This window comes from Ambystoma mexicanum, chromosome 6q (assembly GCF_040938575.1).
Source record: "Ambystoma mexicanum isolate Mex_15411 chromosome 6q, UKY_AmexF1_1, whole genome shotgun sequence".
In the NCBI taxonomy this organism is placed as follows: Eukaryota; Metazoa; Chordata; class Amphibia; order Caudata; family Ambystomatidae; genus Ambystoma; species Ambystoma mexicanum.
This window is the reverse complement of record NC_090937.1, coordinates 1,206,045,810-1,206,063,433: the sequence shown is the minus strand read 5'-3', so window position 1 is coordinate 1,206,063,433 and position 17,624 is coordinate 1,206,045,810.

Sequence of the window (17,624 nt, the reverse complement as noted above, 5' to 3'; positions counted from 1 at the left end):
ATACTGCGCGAATTGGGGCTGTGGATTAAATCCTGGGTGGTAGGCTGGGAAGTTGTAGTTGAATGGCATGGTCAGCCAGCTCCTGCAGTCTCCTGCAAAATTACCGATCTTCCCTCACGACCAGAATTGTGGTCATGATCAGGGCCACATGTTTCCCATGCCTCCTCCTCCACCCCTATGGAAGTTGTCTTCCTCTCTGGAAACCTCCCATTCCCCTCCCATAATCTCTCAGCCCTTCTACCCACCCCTTCTGTATTGTTTGTTATTACTGCATCTTCCATGCTCAGCTTTGCTAATTTCTTCTGTATCAACTGTATTTTATTTTAATTTTATTGCATTGATTATTTGTAAATCGCCTACTAAGCAAATAGTTTTTCAAGGAGCCACAAGACACAGAAGGAGTGGCACAGGGAGGAACATAATAATAATGGTCCTACTCGCCCTTATGTTATTTGGATGGTGCAAGTTCAGTAACAAGAAGTGCAGGGGGAAGGATTGGGGAGCGAGGGGTGTCAATCAGGGTAGAAAGGATAATGCTCGGGTAAAACCCAAGCAATCCAGATGAGAGGATGTAGATGGGGATGTATGCTCAAATGTGTATCCAGCTGAGTGGTTCAGACAGGAAGGAAGAATCTAGTGGACTCAGCAAGAGAGTGCAGGTGTTACGCTCACCTGGCTCCCACAGAGGCGTCGATCTGAACTGGACAGCTGCGGTCTCAACCAATGTGACGGGTAGGGCCGAGATGACGGACTGGACTGGCCCACCTAGCTTTGTTTGCTTGGCCCGTAGGAATATTCTTCTGCAAATGGAGAAAGGAAATTAACCACCCGTGGAGTTGAGCGTAAATTCCCCCACCCCCGCTGTTCTCCCCACAGATCACCTTTGATGTCCCCTCTTATAGTCTCACCTGATGGTTTGAAAAGATGAGCTCTCCATCCTGCATTGAGCGCAGGGGCGCGTTGATAACCAGTTGCTTCACTGGCTCTAAGGAATTGGTGAGTTCCAGAACAATATTGACTCCAAAAAATATGTAGTTCGTGAGAGTTCACATGTCTGACTTTCACTCTTGTCCGATTCCTTGCAGTTTGCAGCTTGACCCCAGCAAAGAGTTCCTCATGGTAGCTGACAAAGTTCAGGTAAGGATTTGGCTTATCCTACACAGTTTAATAAAATAAGGCCAGAATGTAAGCTGCTTGTTCCCTTATTCAGGTGTGGCGAGAAAATATGAAGTTCGGGTAATTATGCCTCCGGCGGTAAAATGAGGTAAGTCTATTGCGGTGAGAAGAGTTCCCCTTATTTGTCCCGTTGTCTCACCTTGTCGTCCTTTTGTTCCCCTTAGGGGCCGGGGTGCGGCGAGGATGCAATGGAGACTGCGCCGACCCGTGAAGAGGAACAGTACCCCCGGCGGTAATCCGGTAAGTCTATGCGGGGAGTTACTATTGCCTCTGTTTATTTCCTTGGCTCACCTTTGCTGTTCTTGTGTTCCCCTTAGGTGCCAGAATGCGGCAGGAATGTGCAGAAGGATGCGGTGGATCTTGAGGATGCTGCGAAGGCCAGTGAGTTCAGCGTGGCGCTGCAGCAGGCAAGGCGGCACACATAAATGCTTCTTTCTTCCAGCTTGAAGGTGCGGTGGATCCGGAATTCAGGTAAGGAACAAAGGTTTGCTCTTATTCTAACCTTTCTCCTTCTGTTCCTCCCTTTTTCTAGGAGCTGCAGACTCGAGGCGGGCGTGGCAGAAGACTGGATGCAGGCTTGCAGACACGGTGAGCGTTACGCTGCTGGATGCAGAATAACGCAAAGCGTGTGCTGCTCTTCGGGCGTGGTCTAAATAGCCTCCAAAGTAGTCCCAGGTAAGTATTCTTCCCCAGCCCCACCCGAGTAAAAAAATAGTTCCTTGGTAATATAGTCCCTTCCAAGCCTCATTTGGCTTGGAGCTCTGCAGCATGGTCTGCACCAGGTAAGCACCTCCAATCCTCATTTGGCTTGGAGCTCTGCAGCATGGTCTGCACCAGGTAAGCTTGCAGCATGGTCTGCATCAGGTTCTACTCTGTGAGCCTAGCATCTATGGCGCCAGGACTGACTCTCCATATGAGCCTGGCGCCATAGGTGCCAGGACCGCACCCAACAGCCCCTAGCAGGGGCTTTTGGGCCTGCTTCCGGGGTTGCTGGACCTGGTCTGGTTCCCCGGGGGTAGGCATCATGACAGCAGGTGAATATTGAATATTGACGTCTCAGAGGAGAAGCCTAGAGGTAGAGGACAGGAGAGAGGAGGTGAAGTCAGACCACTCCAGAAGGAAGATGGAGACCAGACCAGGGGTCCTGTAGATGGTGGTGAGAGTCAGAGAGAGGATAGAAGAGACACCAACCTGTAGACGAGGCATTTGAAGGAATAGTAGGACCGAGTGGGTATGATGGTAGCAGGTACCCATTCAGGGAAGATCAGGGCCACTCCACCTCCAGACGGTTAGGTCTGGGCTCAGAGTTTCTGCCCTCAGTGTTTGTCCAGCTCACTTCTTATCTTTCTCCTATCTGTGCTGGAAATAGTGCCTGTGTTCACTTGTATCTCAGGTCATAATGTTGCTTCCTTCCCAACCACCTTGTTTAAATGTGCCTGTTCTTCATTGGGGAGTGCCTTGTATAACATATGATAAAAAAACAACAATGTTTTTGACCCAAGCCTCCCCTTTCTCCAATCACCACATCTACTGAATCTGCTGTATGTATAGGACCGGATCCTTATCTGCCCTCATTGTGCGGGCCGTGATAGAATTCATAATGGGTCTGGCAAGGTCCTTAAAACCTTCCATACCTGTGCTCGACAATTCATAAACAGAGCCCCATTGTGGGTGGTACTGTTCAACATTAGCCCCTTGTACTGAACTTTACTCCATATCTTATCTACCTGCTCATCGAGCAAATAGAAGAATAAGTGCTTTATACCCCCCACAGCTAAGGTGATGCCTGCTGTGTGTTTCTCAACAGCCTAAATCCACTTGCCAGCTCCTGCAGTAAGGGAGGGCAATGGGTGCTTTAATTTGACCCAATCCATGTGGGGCTAAGGCACATGATTAGGTTTCCTCAGCCCCTCCCACAACAACAGGGTTTCCCACTGTTTAAGCTTGGACACCCTCACTTGCTTCTTACTTTTGTCTGGAGCCATTTTTCCAGGCCGTGAACGAAGTCTGCGGCACCAGGGAGAGGCCTGTGACTGCCACTCATTGCTATTCTCCTCCTCACGCCCCTCTGCACTTAACAAATCTCTGTCTATTATACGCTGGTCTTCACCCATGAATGACAGATCCTCACCTGCACCCCATGGCATGGTCTCGCTGGTGGTGTTCAGTGTGGCCAATTTCTGGGGATTGTCGACAACTTTGCTCTTGATCTTAAAGTAGATCTGTCCCTCTCTCCATTCATCAATACATATGGGGGTGCTCTGCCCTTCCCCTTATCCCTGCTGTCTGTTCTGGCTCTGCAAGGCCCTTGTCAGCTCCTGCTCTGTTTTTTGTAATGCTTCCTCCCCTTGCTTGCAAGCCTTCTCCTCAATTGCAAACATTGCAGAATCTTTGGTGGCATCCCCAGACTTCCCTGATGTTCCTTTCCCATCTTCCATTGGGTAAGATGTAAACTGGGGTTAGTGTACCCCACAGCAGGCAGTTGACGGATAGGACCGTTATGGGGTTGGTGGGTACTTAGGTATTTTTCTCCCATCGGTGTACCACTACCCACCATTATGAAAGCCACTCTATTCCTTCACAAACACTGTATATACGCCAAGAATACCCTGCCTATTGTTCACCTGTTTCTCCTAATAGACAATAAATACCTGTTTATATGTTCTAATACAGCCGTGTCATGTGTGCCCTCTTCAGGCCATGGTTTAAACAATTTGCCCACAGTTACCGAACCCATTCCTTGGGATACTTCAAAATTTTGTCCTTATATTGCAGAATCGCTTTACATATATGCTCCAACGGCACACCCCTGCTGTCAAGATGCTCCAACCGGCCTCTAAATAGTGTCTGTCGACACCAGCCAAAAAACAGCAGAAATTCACATTCCTAATAGAAGATCTGCTTCTTCACACAACTACTAACAACATTCAACATAAAACGCTGTCATAAATGCAATTGCCAAGAAACATCTGACTCCAAACAACTTCCTTTATACAGTAGCTAACAATACTTACCAACAAACACCTTTTATACATCCAAATTCTATCAGCACCTAACTGAAAAAAACACCTTATTTACCTGATGGTAAATAATACCTACAATAAAAAAACATTTATTTGCACATTTATATAGATCCTTCCTCTGTTCCTTTTCCTCATGATAAGGGCATTTAAACTTCCTCGAGTTCCCTTCTCTGGAACTGAGGGATATGCAACACAACATTGTCTTTCCCCGCTGAGGAGGAGGTTCATCACAATCATTTGTTACTACATGCCACCGTCTTTCCCCGCTAAAGAGGAGCTTCTCCACACTACTTTGTCACTAAACAAGGTTGACTGTCCTCTCTATAGTGGAGATTCACCTCCATAATTCATCAATACACATGCAATATTGTATGACGTTGTCTTTCCTCATTAAGAGGAATTTTGCCATAATACATCATCAATTTATAAGCAATAACAATTCACAAGCAATGGCAAAATGTCAAAAGCACTATATTTTTTAGAAAATGTGTCCCCAATTTTCTATGTGTACTCTAAATCCTGCTTATGCTGCGCCCCCATCACAAGACTGCACAGCCACTGGCCCAGCACCCTCAAAGCAGACCTTTAGAGAAACACAATATGCTCACCTCTCCACACAAACTGATTTCAGGAGGTGGGCACTGCAGCTGAGGACAGGCGTATCCAAAAAATGATGAGAGGGCCCGAATTGTAAAGACACTACTTTATTGTAAATGAAAAATAACGTCTGCAAGAGTCATTCAGTCTTGTGAGACCGAAAAAAGCTGAGAACTTGCCCTGCCCACATCAGACAGTAGTATTTAAGACAAAACCCACAAAATATGAATACATTTATATACAATCTAAACATTATGTGTTACTATATTCTAAAACATCCTATTAGCTCCTGCCTACATAAAACCAAATTCAGCAAAAATTGCCCCATTCTAATTGATTAGTACATTGCTCTATTCTATTTTGCAACTACAACAGGTTACATTTTAGATATGCATACCCTACAGATTACCCGCATGCAGATTATGCTTGCCCTTGCCATTCTCCTTCATGCAACCAGCTATCTTGGTGTCCGGTGGTACTTCCTGTACCTACAGATTTCCCATATTAAAACCTGTCCTTGTTACTATTGCATACTTGTCTGGCTATACCCAGGACAAAAACTATGATTTCATACTGTGCTCCACTCCCTTGGGAAAAAGTTCATGCGAAAGTATAACAGAGGCCTAACTCTTGGAATAATAGCTACTTTTGTGCTGCCGGGATATCCTGCCACATGCTCGGCAACTTGAATGCTCTCTAGGCTGTGGCAGAAATGAAACCTAATTCAAAATGGCAGAAACACCCAAATAAAATGCTGGTACATGCAGAAGCATACTTTGTGATACAATGGTTAATATTTGTACTGCTAACTCACTGTGCCACATACTTGGCTGTCCATGGTCTCTCTAGAGTGATGCAAAAACAGGGCCTAATTTCCTAAAACGGAAAAAAAAACTCGTGTAAGTAGCAGTCCCTAAATCTGTATTTTCTCTTATGTTTAGGACATTGCACCCCTGGGATAACTTAGATGAGGTGTTGTTTGACCTCCTCACTGACTGTTAAACCACTACCTCATCCCTCCAACTTCCAAGCCATAACTTTCTCATGTGTCAGTCTATACATATGTGAAACACCCTGATACGCGATTGCCACTGCCATAGGCGTTGTCTCATATAAATTGTATGTTTGAAACACTGCTTCCCTATCAAATGTATACAAATAAAGTGCTCAGAATATCTCAGTGGAATATATCTCACCTTTCATTCTACACCCCTATCGGCAAACAACACAGCCCCTCCCACCCCCAAAACCTGGAGGCCTGGTCGAGGCACAAAAAACTTGAACAAGGGCAGCCTGGTCCCACTCCTCTCTGTTCTCGAGAAACCACCCACCGCAGCAACCGACCCTGCAGCCCTAGTCAACCTTTACAACAACGCCATTACCCAGGCGGTTGACAAACTTGCCCCACTCAAATACTTCAAAGCCAAACCGACCGTAAAAAAGAACTCCTGGTTCACCCCTGAGCTCCTCACGACCCGTACCAAAAAGTGCACTTCAGAATCAGCCTGGAGAAAGGACCTCTCCACCACCACCAAAGCTCAATTCAGCGCTCTTGCCAAACCTCTGTAAAGAACTATGTTGCTTCTCGAAGCTAGGTCTGCATTCAAATATAATAATAATAATAATAATAATAATAATAATAATAATAATAATAATAATAATAATAATAATAATAAAATGCAGTGGGGAAATATATTATAGCCGCAAAAATGAATAATATTCAATGTTGTCTTGAAGTGTTTATTTTATTTCTAGTGTCATTTGCATCAAAAATCCATTACATCATGGTATATATAACATAAGTTTCATGCCTGTGCTATTGAGGTCCTCAGGTCTTTATGGCAATATAAATAGCATGTTTAATACATTGTCAACCTGAATTATAAAAGTACACGTCAAAATAAGCAACTTAAAATGACAACATGTGTGTGAGGTAAGATTATTAATTAATTACATCACAATGAATGTTATTTATCTGTGATATCAGTAGGAAAGAGTGGCACACATCATGTTTGGCCAACACAAATTTGTTAATGGTACTTAAGGTATGATTTACAAACATGTTTTCAATAGAACTTTCCCATGTTAAAACATGTTTGTAAATCAGGTCATTAGTATTTAAATTGTAATGGCCATAGAGTTTGTATATGATCAAACAGTATTACAACAGCTTCAAGTTATTGACTATATTGTGGTGTGATTTCATGTTTATGTTTGTCTGCACGTAAATGTGTAAACATTGAAGTTTTGTAAAAGTTTGAAGTCATTACGAATTATTGTGTAATGAGATCGATCAAGCACATCGTGATGGCCTTGTTTGTGAAGTCAAACTTCAGTTTATCAGTCTGCTTTCTATGACTTTGGTGATGACACATGTTAATAAAAGAAAATGTCCGCTACCACATACGTGCGTCACCATAGGTTTTCACTGAATGTTCTTAATGATGGACATATTTCTATGGTCAAATGAAGGAAACATTAGTACTTTTACAATATTAATGTCATGGTGTCAATATATGTTGGTAAAGGAAAGCAGGCGTTGTTACAATCAAGCGACCACGACATCCTAATAGGTAATATTAGGAGGTTACAGTCCACCTTCTATTGCATTGTCCAAGTGGCAACATGTGGTAATGGAAAAGAAATTGCTGTTTTCACATTCAAGCAACCAAATCTCCATTTTACTCGAAACCGAGGGCGAAGGGCGCACAATTATACACACGTAGGGCACTTTTCACATATATATGTTCCAGGTCCAGAAACAAGTCGTCCAGACTCTCAGTGCTGAGCGCATGCGCTAAGACAATTTTACAAGAAGATGATAACCCCATTGTTTTTCCCGTATTTTGTTTTTTAATTAGAGTATGATAAGTTTAAACAATGCATTTTTCACACTTTCTTTCCCTCATCACGCACTGACCACTGCACTTGCACTCGCACGTTCAAACAGTCAATCTGTGACCGCAATACATTATTTTAGAAACATCTGTATTCTAGTTCCTTCTGTGGACTAAGCCTTTCTATCATTTGGCAGCACGTGTACTGTACGGCGATAGTGCAAAGACATTGCAGTCCCTTGTTAAACGCTATGTGCCATGGCTTCCCACATGAAGAATAGATCATTGCCTGTCATTTCTGTTGTTTTTTTTTTTTCACCACCATATTCTTTAATTGACAGCAGGGCAAGTACCTCTATGAACTGCATGCAGTCAACAAATATCCAACAGCACTAACCCATGCCTTAATTGTAGAGCCTACATGCAACATTTAACCCAAGATACAAGTGCATTCTTTTGATACGCCATTCTACCTTTTCAAGCAAAATACACTAGAAAAAGGCATGAGCAGTTGCAAGAAAATGACGTTTAATGTGATTTTAGCGTAGGTATGTTCTTGTAAATCAGCGTGCATTTTTTCAGCAGCGTGAAAGTGGGATCAGCGAGAAATCTGTTAAAGTAGCAGCTTTAAGCATTTCCAGCCATCACTGCTTCATCATTACGTTCAGCTCGCTGGTCCTGTGTGAAGTTGTTGCCACACGCTGCTAGAAAATCGAAAATGGAAAATGCTACATTGGTGGCAATCAAATACCAGTGGTATCATTCACTGCACCACTTGACACTTAATATCACACGTGCAGCTTGTTATTTTGAACATAGAATCCATGCTGCTAAAGATGCTTTTTTATGACCTTTTCGGCGCATGTTCCCTTACAGCTGCTTGCATGAACGATTCACACATTCTACTATAACAGTACTTACACATTGCTCAGGGTTCACAAAAGGTCGTCCCCTCAGGTATTAAACATTGCAGATAACTGTGTCTACAGCCGAAACATCTTTACAACATGCATTTTGAATTCATCCCATATGGTGATGGAATTAGGGCCTGTACTTTAAAGGTATCCATTATATCTCATGTCATTGCGCATAACAGAGACATTTTGAAGAAAAAAAAAAGGCAAATTGCTTGCAAGGGACATGACAGCACATACGTGCAAACATGTCGGCCTTAAGTTGTGTGGAGTTCCCTACATGCAATGTTTATATTTTTACAGGAGAAATAACCTTTACTCTTTACTTTTCCTCTCCGCTTATCAAAAAAGTAAAAACGACCGTCAAATTACACTTTGTAGGCAGTGTTTACTAACGTATTCCTATGGAATCTGCCTACTCATTAGCTCTACAAAAAACAGACATCTACTACTTCGACTCTCAGGGATTCCCATAACCAGAGCAGATTTCTGTAACAGTAGTCCATACTACCTCAGTCAACCAGCTTTAGGTGGCAGTTTGAGGTTCTTCAGTCACGCTGGGGAGAGGATACAAAGGACCCTTGACCAAAATGTATTTATTTTTTTATAAGATAATGATCTGGAACTGTCAGAAATTCCCTATCCACTCATGACAAAGGTTCTGCGCAAAACAGAGCGGATCAAGCAGAGTCCCGCAGGAGATGGTTTTCTCTGCGTTGGAGGCCTGCAGTGACCCGGAAGATAATTCTCCCGAAGTTTCATCACCCGATGTCACTTAATATGGCTGGAATCATCCCCACAGAAAAGCTCAGTCTGGAGGTTTGGGAGCAGGGCTTCGAAGGGTTAGGTCTATCATTTCAAGCAGCATGTAGGCCCAGTAGTGCTTAGTCCCCTAACTGGGTTTTTTACAAGAGTCTTTTTGTGGTCACCGGAACCATATGTTGTACTGTGCTAGATTTTGTAAGGGAGGGAGTCCATGAAGAGCTTGTGGTGGCAACTCTTAAGGTGCAATGAGCTGCTCTGTGGTCCAGACATAATTAATGGGGTGGGTTTACAGTTTGGATGTGTTGATTCCAAATAGCTCAAAGAAGGTAAACATTTGATCCCTCCCAAATGGGAGTTTAGGCCTCCCTGGGACCTCTGCCTCCTTCTGAATGCCTTGCTGCAAGATGCTTATGAACCTTTAGAGTCGGCTATATTTGAACCATTTTTGTGGCCATTGCCTTTTGCAGCTTAGAGGACATAGTGGATCGTTGTCATTGGGCTCTCTGTCAGTATTCTACTGAATGCCCTTATACTGAGGTCATGCCCTCATTTCCTTCCTAAAATGTGTTCCTCTTTGCACCTAGACTAGAACAACATTCCTCCAGCATTGTGGTCAGTAGGTGGATGGTAACACGGGCAGAGATTGCCCCTATAGACGAAAAGAGAGCAGTTTAGATTTCTATAGAGAGGATCAGGTCATTCAGAACATGTAAACACGTGTTTGTCACTTTTGGAGAGAAATAAAAGCGTATAAAACCAACTATTTCTACACTAAGCAGATTAATTTACCTGATAATTGCTAGGGCCTTTCAAGGAGTTGAATTTGAATTTTGAATTTGTAACACGTTAATCCATAAGAATCTGGATAGAAGACTATAGAGTGAATCAGCGATAGAGAAGGGTTTTTGGGCTATTCCTGAATGTCAGTAGTGTGACAGCATTGAGGCTCTCGCTCAAAGGCTAAAATAAACTCTCCCTCAGAGAATTTATTCTGAAATGAAATACATTCTACTCCATGGTAAGACATACATTTCCTCACATTTTGAAATCTTCATCACCAGGCATTTTTTTTAAAACTGAGTCTCTACTCATCTAGGGAGGGTTTGGAAAAGTCCAGTCAGGTGAGGGACATCTCTGTTTGGAAATATTGTGGAGCCTTCACCTTGATTGGAAGAGACTCTGTAGTGGAATAAACTCTCCCTTTTGAAAGGAGAGAATCTGCATCAGAATAAACTCTCCCCTTAATGGGGGGACTCTGTAGAAGAATAAACTCTCCCCCTTAATGTGGGAGATTCTGTAACAGAACAAACTCTCCTCCTTGATGGGGGAGACTCTGTAACAGAATGCACTATCACCGTTGAAAGGGCAGATTCTGTAGCAGAATAAATGCCCACCCTTGAACGGAGGGGAGTCTGTATCAGAATAGACTTTCACTTTAATAGGGGATACTCTGTATTCAAATTAAATCTCCCCCTTGAAAGGAGAGACTGTATCAGAATCAACTCTACCCCTTTAAGGTGAGACTCTGCAGCATAATAAACTCTTCCCTTGATGGGGGAGATTATGTGTCAGAATAAGCTCTCCCCATTGAAGGGGCGACTCTGCATCAGAATAAACTTTCAATATTAATGGGGGAGACTTTGTATCAAAATAAACTCTGCCCCTGAAGGGGGAGACTCTGTCCCAGAATCAACTGTACCCTATAAGGGGAGACTCTGTAGCAGAATACTCCCCCACCCCGATGAGGGAGAGTGTGTATCAGAATGAAGTCTTCCCCTTGAAGGTTAGCGCCTGTATCAGAATAATCGTTCCCTCTTGATTGGGGAGATTCTGTATCAGAATAAGGTGTCCCCTTGAGGGGGACTTTCTGCAGCATAACAAACTCTTCCCCTTGAATGGTAGAATCAGTAGCAAAATAAACTCTCCCCCTTGATGGGGGAGAGTCTGTATCAGAATAATTTCTCCCCTTGAAGGGAGAGACTCTCTTCCAGAATCAACTATACCCTTAAGGGGATATTCTGTATCAGATTACACTCTCCCCCTTGAAGGGGAGACTCTGTAGCAGAATCAACTCTCCCCCTTGAATGGTAGACAATGTATCAGAATAAACACTCCACCTTGTAGGGGAGACTCTGTATCAGAATAAAATATCCCCCTTTAAAGTTAAACTCTTTAGCAGAGTAAAACCTCTCAGTTGAAGAGGCAGATGCTGTATCAAAATAAGTTCTTTCCTTTGAAGGGGGAGACAATGTATCATAATAAACTGTCCCCCTTGAAGGGGAGATTATTTAGCAGAAACCCCCCACACCCCACCCTTTACGCTGGACAGATGAACTGGTGGACAGAGTTGGTTCAGCCAAGTACCTCAGTATATTTGATCTCACTTCAGGCTATTGGCAAATAGCACTGACAGAGCATGCCAAGGAGAAAACTGCATTCTCAACCCCAGCAGGCCTCTACCAGTTTAAGGTAATGCCCTTTGGACTGAAGAATGCACCTGCAACTTTCCAAAGGATGGTCAACCAGGTTCTGAATGGGATGGAAGACTTCTGCATGGCATACTTGGATGACATTGCAGTCTTCAGCCCTACATGGAAAGAACATGTTGACCACTTAGGATATGTTTTGCAGGCTCTTGTGCAGGCCCATCTGACCATAAAGGCAAGTAAATGTCAAATTGGTCAGAGTAAAGTGGTCTTGGACATGAGGTGAAATCAGGCCATTGCCTAGCAAAGTACAAGCTGTACAAAACCGGGCCAACCTACTGCTCAAACCCAGGTGAGAGCCTTCCTAGGCCTCTCTGGTTACTATAGGAACTTCATAGAGAACTATGGGACCATATCTTCTCCCTTGAATGGAGTCTCCTCACCCAAATTTCCTAAACAGGTCAGGTGGAATGAGGAGTTCACTCAAGCATTTGAAGGCCTAAAGAAAGCCTGTTGTCAAGCTTCAGTCCTAAGAACTCCTGACTATAACCAAACCTTTATTGTGCATACAGATTCTTCAAATACAGGTATAGGTGCAGTTCTGAGTCAACTGGATGAGAAAGGTAGGGAGCACCCCATTTTCTTCATCAGCAGGAAGCTGAAAGAACCTGAGACAAGGTAGGCAACCATTGAACGTGAGTGCTTTGCTATTGTGTGGTCACTGAAGAAGTTTAGACCATACTTGTATGGATCCACTTTTGTGATTCAGACTGACGACCAACCCTTGTGATGGTTGATGCCAATGAAAGGAATAACCCTAAACTACTAAGATGGTCAATCATCCTGCAAGGGTTTGATGTTGCCATTGAACACAGGCCAGGGTGTCACCACCAAAATGTTCATGGTCTCTCCAGGATTTTTGACCAATTGGAGTAAGGAGATTCATCCAAGAGTGGATTAAATCCTCCAGTCCCTAGGTCTGGGGGGGGGGACAAGTGTGAGGGAGAATTCTCACAAATGTGCTAATTTCCCTTACCTTTTGAGACCCCCAGCAACCTTGCTGGATTTCTAGGATTTTAATTTTTACCTGGAAGGATTGTGAACCTTTTTTCCCACTCTTTCATGTATTTTGATGAGTGTTTTACTTTTGAGTTCTTTGGATATGCAGTTTTAAAACATCTCCATCATCTTTTTATGTGTGTCACACAGCACATTCAATGCAGTGGCACAGCGGTACAGGGGTGTCTTTTAGACTCCCAAAGGTTTAAATACCTTTTTTGGGACTGACTTCTGTCTCCCAGAGCATGTCAAGTAAAATTGACTTTACTAGTCTTTTTAAATTTATAGACCCAGCACACACTATCTTCCTATAAAGTGCTGGAGGGGTTGCCTAGCTTCCCCTGAGTCTAAACACTCATGTAACAATCAAATGTTACCCTTTTCTACTTGAAATGGCTGGTGGCAATGGTTTTAAACAAACTACCATGATTTTTTGGATCGTGAACAACTGTAGCTAAAAATCGGGTCAGCCATGTTTTCCAATATGGCGCTCAAAACCAATCTGTAAAAACAGACACAGGTCGACTTTTTTCGCTGTTTCTTTTAGGAAAGGTCCTTCTTGTGTTTAACTCTGCGTGCCAAACCAGGTTTGGTCCCTTTGTTCATTGGCCTTTGGTGGGCTTCAGTGCTGAAGCCGGCCTCTGGCGCCTGAGTGTCTCTGGTGGACAGGATGTGAGGGAGGTGCCCGCAACTCCCTGTGCTTAGTCTCCTAGGAGACCTGAATGCACTCTGGCGTGATTGGCTGGCTGTCCGGCAAGGACAGACACCCTGCTCTGTGAGTGACAGCCAGGCTGGAATGAATCTGGGAAAACTGTTTAAAAGCAGGCCTCTGGGACTTGGAAAGCAAAGCCGACCACTGGAACGAAAGAACCGAAGACAAGCTGCAACTCCTGGTCCACTGGTGAAGCCCTGCTGCAGGTTCGAATTGCCTGAAACTCCATTGACAGAGAAGCCCTTCAAGGTTAACTTCTTCCATTGAGTTTGGTGGGAACAACCAACTCGTAAACTGCCTGGACACCGTCCCCATACTGGTCGAATTTTCTTCAGAGTGCTGTTAAAAACTAGATGGCCAGTGGGAAGGATACTAGTTTGTGGTCTTTAAGGCACTCACACCTTAAACCGATATTTTGCCAATCTTGTGCCTCTTCCCTGGGCAGTGCTGGAGCCTCCCGACGTCCTCCTTCTTGTCCCCACGACTGAAGCTCAGGAACAGTGAGATCTGCAGGAACTGCCAGGAACAACTGCCTCAGCTACAGCTCTTCTTCATTTTAAAGGTACTGTGCAAGTGCTGTTCAGAACTCTGTTCGTCCTCTGTGAAACTTTCCCGACTTTGAAGGCTTGTCCTTCCCTAAACCAACATCTAACTTTTCGTCTGACCAACTACTTCTAAAAACCGTGGCAAAGAATTAACCGTTTACTACCAGAACTGTGCTATCCTATCCAAGACTCTGATCCATTGACTTTGGCCCAGGCTTATTGAATTGAATTGCTGGTTGTAGTGAACTGAAACTATTTGTCCTACCTCTGAAACTATTTGTGCTGTTGATTCTTATAACCTTGTCTTTTTAGCCCTTTTTAAAGTAACTGAAGTGCCATTTTGCTCCCACTTCAGGGGAGATGAACTTGTTCAGAAACTAATTGGTTGTGTATTGTAGTATATCAGATTGTGATATTGAGCTGCTCTTACTAGTGGAATGTTTTCCAAATGACTGTGTAAATAAATGTATATTCTTTTACCAAAAAACCTTGGGTAAGTGTTTGTTTGAATCACTGTTATTGCTGGTCCTTTGTGTAACCCTTTGTACTGCTCACTTTACTCTTGAGATAAGTCTGGCTGCTCAGCCACTGCTACCAGATTACTGTGTAGTACAGGCTTGTACCAAAGGTGACATTGTACTGACACTTGTAGTCTTAATTGTGTGTAGTGTTCCCAAAGGGTACTGCATATGATTCTGTCTCTTATTGGGAGGAGACTCTATATCAGAATAATCTCTCCTCCTTGAGGGGGAGAGTCTGTATTAGAATGAAGTATCACCCTTGAATGGGGAGACTCTGCAACAGATTAATCTCTACCATTTAAGGGGAGACTCTGTATCAGAATAAATCTCCCCCTTGAAGGGGAGACTATATCAGAATAAACTATCCCCCTTGATGGGGGAGATTTTGTAACAGAAAGAACACTCCCCCTTGAAGCAAAATAATGTATTCCCCATGTAGCAGAATATACTATCCTCCTTTAATGGTAGACTCGGTCGCAGAATAAACTCTTCACCCACAAGAGGGAGACTCTATATCAGAAGAAACTCTCTCCTTTGAAAGGGAGACACTGCAGCAGAATAAACTCACCCCCTTGTGGGAGACTCTATAGCGAAATAACCTCTTCTCCTTGAAAGGTAAACTCTATTGCAGAATAAAACCTTTCCCTTGAAGTGGGATACACTGTATCAGAATAAACTCTCCCCCTTGAAGGTGGAGACTCTGTACCATGAACTCTACCCTTTAAGGGGAGACTCTGTAGCAGAATAAACTCTCCCCCTTCAATGGGAGACTCTGCAGCAGAATAATCTTCCCTCCTTGATGGGAGAGACTCTGTAGCAGAATAAACTCTCCCCCTTGAAAGATAAACTCTGTCACAGAATAGAACCTCTCCCTTGATGGGGGAGACAATGTATCAGAATAGGCTCTACCCCTTGAAGATGAGAAATTGTATTTGAATACACTCTCCCCCTTGAAGGGGAAGACTATGTATTGGAATGCACTCTCTCCATTGAAGGAGAGATTCTGTATCATAATAAAGTCTCCCTCTTGATGGGGGAGACTTTGAAATAGAATAAACTCTCCCCCTTAAAGAGGAAACTCTGTATCAGAATAAACACTTGCCCTTGATGGGGGAGATTCTGTATCAGAAATAACACTACCCCTTAAAGTGGCGGATATGTAGCAGAATAAGCTCTCCCCCTTGAATGGTAGACTCTTTAGCAGAATATATTCTTCCCCCACAAGAGGGGGACTCTATATAGTAATTAACTGTCTCCTTTGAAGGAGGAGACACTGTAGCAGAATAAACTCTCCCTCTTGATGGGGGAGACCATGTTTAGAATAAACGCTCCCTGTTGTGGGAGACTCTATAGCGGAATAACCTCTCCCCTTGAAAGGTAAACTTTATCGCAGAATAAAACATTTCCCTTGATGGGGGATACACTGTATCTGAATAAACTCTCCCCCTTGAAGAGGAAGGCTCTATACCATGAACTCTAACCTGTAAGGGGAGACTCTGTAGCAAAATACACTCTCCCCTTCAATGGAAGACTCTGCAGCAGAATAAACATTCCCCCTTGATGGGGGAGATGCAGGAGCAGAATAAACTATCCCTGTTGAAAGGTAAGCTCTGTCACAAAATACAACCTCAACCATTATGGGGGAAGCACTGTAGCAGAATACGCTCTCACCCTTGAAGAATAGAAACCACATCAGAATACAGTCTCCCCCTTGAAGGGGAGACTCTGTATCATAATAAAATTGCCCCCTTGATGGAGAGATTATGTATCAGAATAAACTCTCCACCTTGATGGGGGAGACTTTGTATCAGAATACATTCTCCCCCTTGAATTGGAATACGCTGTCCCAGAATCAGTGTTACCCTTTAAGGGGAAACTCTGTAGCAGAATAAACTCCAACCGTTGCTGGGGGAGAGTCTGTATCAGAATGAAGTCTTCCCCCTCAAGGGGAGAGTCTGTACCAGAATAATCTCTCCACTTTGATGGGGGATATTCTGTATCAGAATACACTCTCCACCTTAATGGGAGAGACTTTGTTTCAGAACAAACTCTCGCCTTGAAGGGGAAGACTCTGTCCCAGAATCAACTATACCCTTTAAGGGGAGACACTGTCTCAAAATAAACTCTCCCCCTTGAAGAAGAGAAACTGTATCAAAATACACTCTCTGACTTGGAGGGGGAGACTCTGTATCAGAGTACACTCTCCCCCGTGAAGGAGAGATTCTGTAGCAGAATAAACTCTCCCCCTTGATGGGGAGACCCTGTATAAGAATAAACTCTCCCCCTTGATGGAGAGATTCTGTATCAGAATAAACGTTCCACCTTGATGTGGAGACTTTGTATCAGAATAATCTCTCACCCTTGATGGGGGAGACTTTGTATGAGAATAAACTCTTCCTCTTGAAGGTGGACACTGTGTATCACAGTACACTCTCCACCTTAATGGGAGAGACTTTGTTTCAGAACAAACTCTCCCCCTTGAAAGGGAAGACTCTGTCCAAGAATCAGCACTACCCTATAAGGGGAAACTCTGTAGCAGAATGAACTCTACCCCATGCTGGCGGAGAGTCTGTATCAGATTGAAGTCTTCCCAATTGAAGGGGAGAGTCTGTATCAGAATAATCTCTCCCCTTTGATGGAGGATATTCTGTATCAGAATAAAGTGTCCCCCTTGAAGAGGAGACTCTGTAGCAATATAAACTCTGCCCCTTCAATGGTAGAATCTGAAGCAGAATAAACTCTCCCCCTTGATGGGGGAGATTCTGTATCAGTATAATCTCTCCCCCTTGAAGAGGGAGAATCTCTACCAGAATCAACTATACCCTTTAAGGGGAGACGGTGTAGCAGAATAAATTATCCCTCTTGAAAGGTAAACTCTGTCACAGAATAAAACTTCTCCCTTGATGGGGAAGACACTGTTTCAGAATAAGCTCTTCCCCTTGAAGAAGAGAAACTGTAGAAGAATATGCTCTCCTCCTTGAAGGGGGAGACTCTGTATCAGAATAAACTCTCCCCCTTGAGGAAGAGATTATGTATCAGAATAAACTCT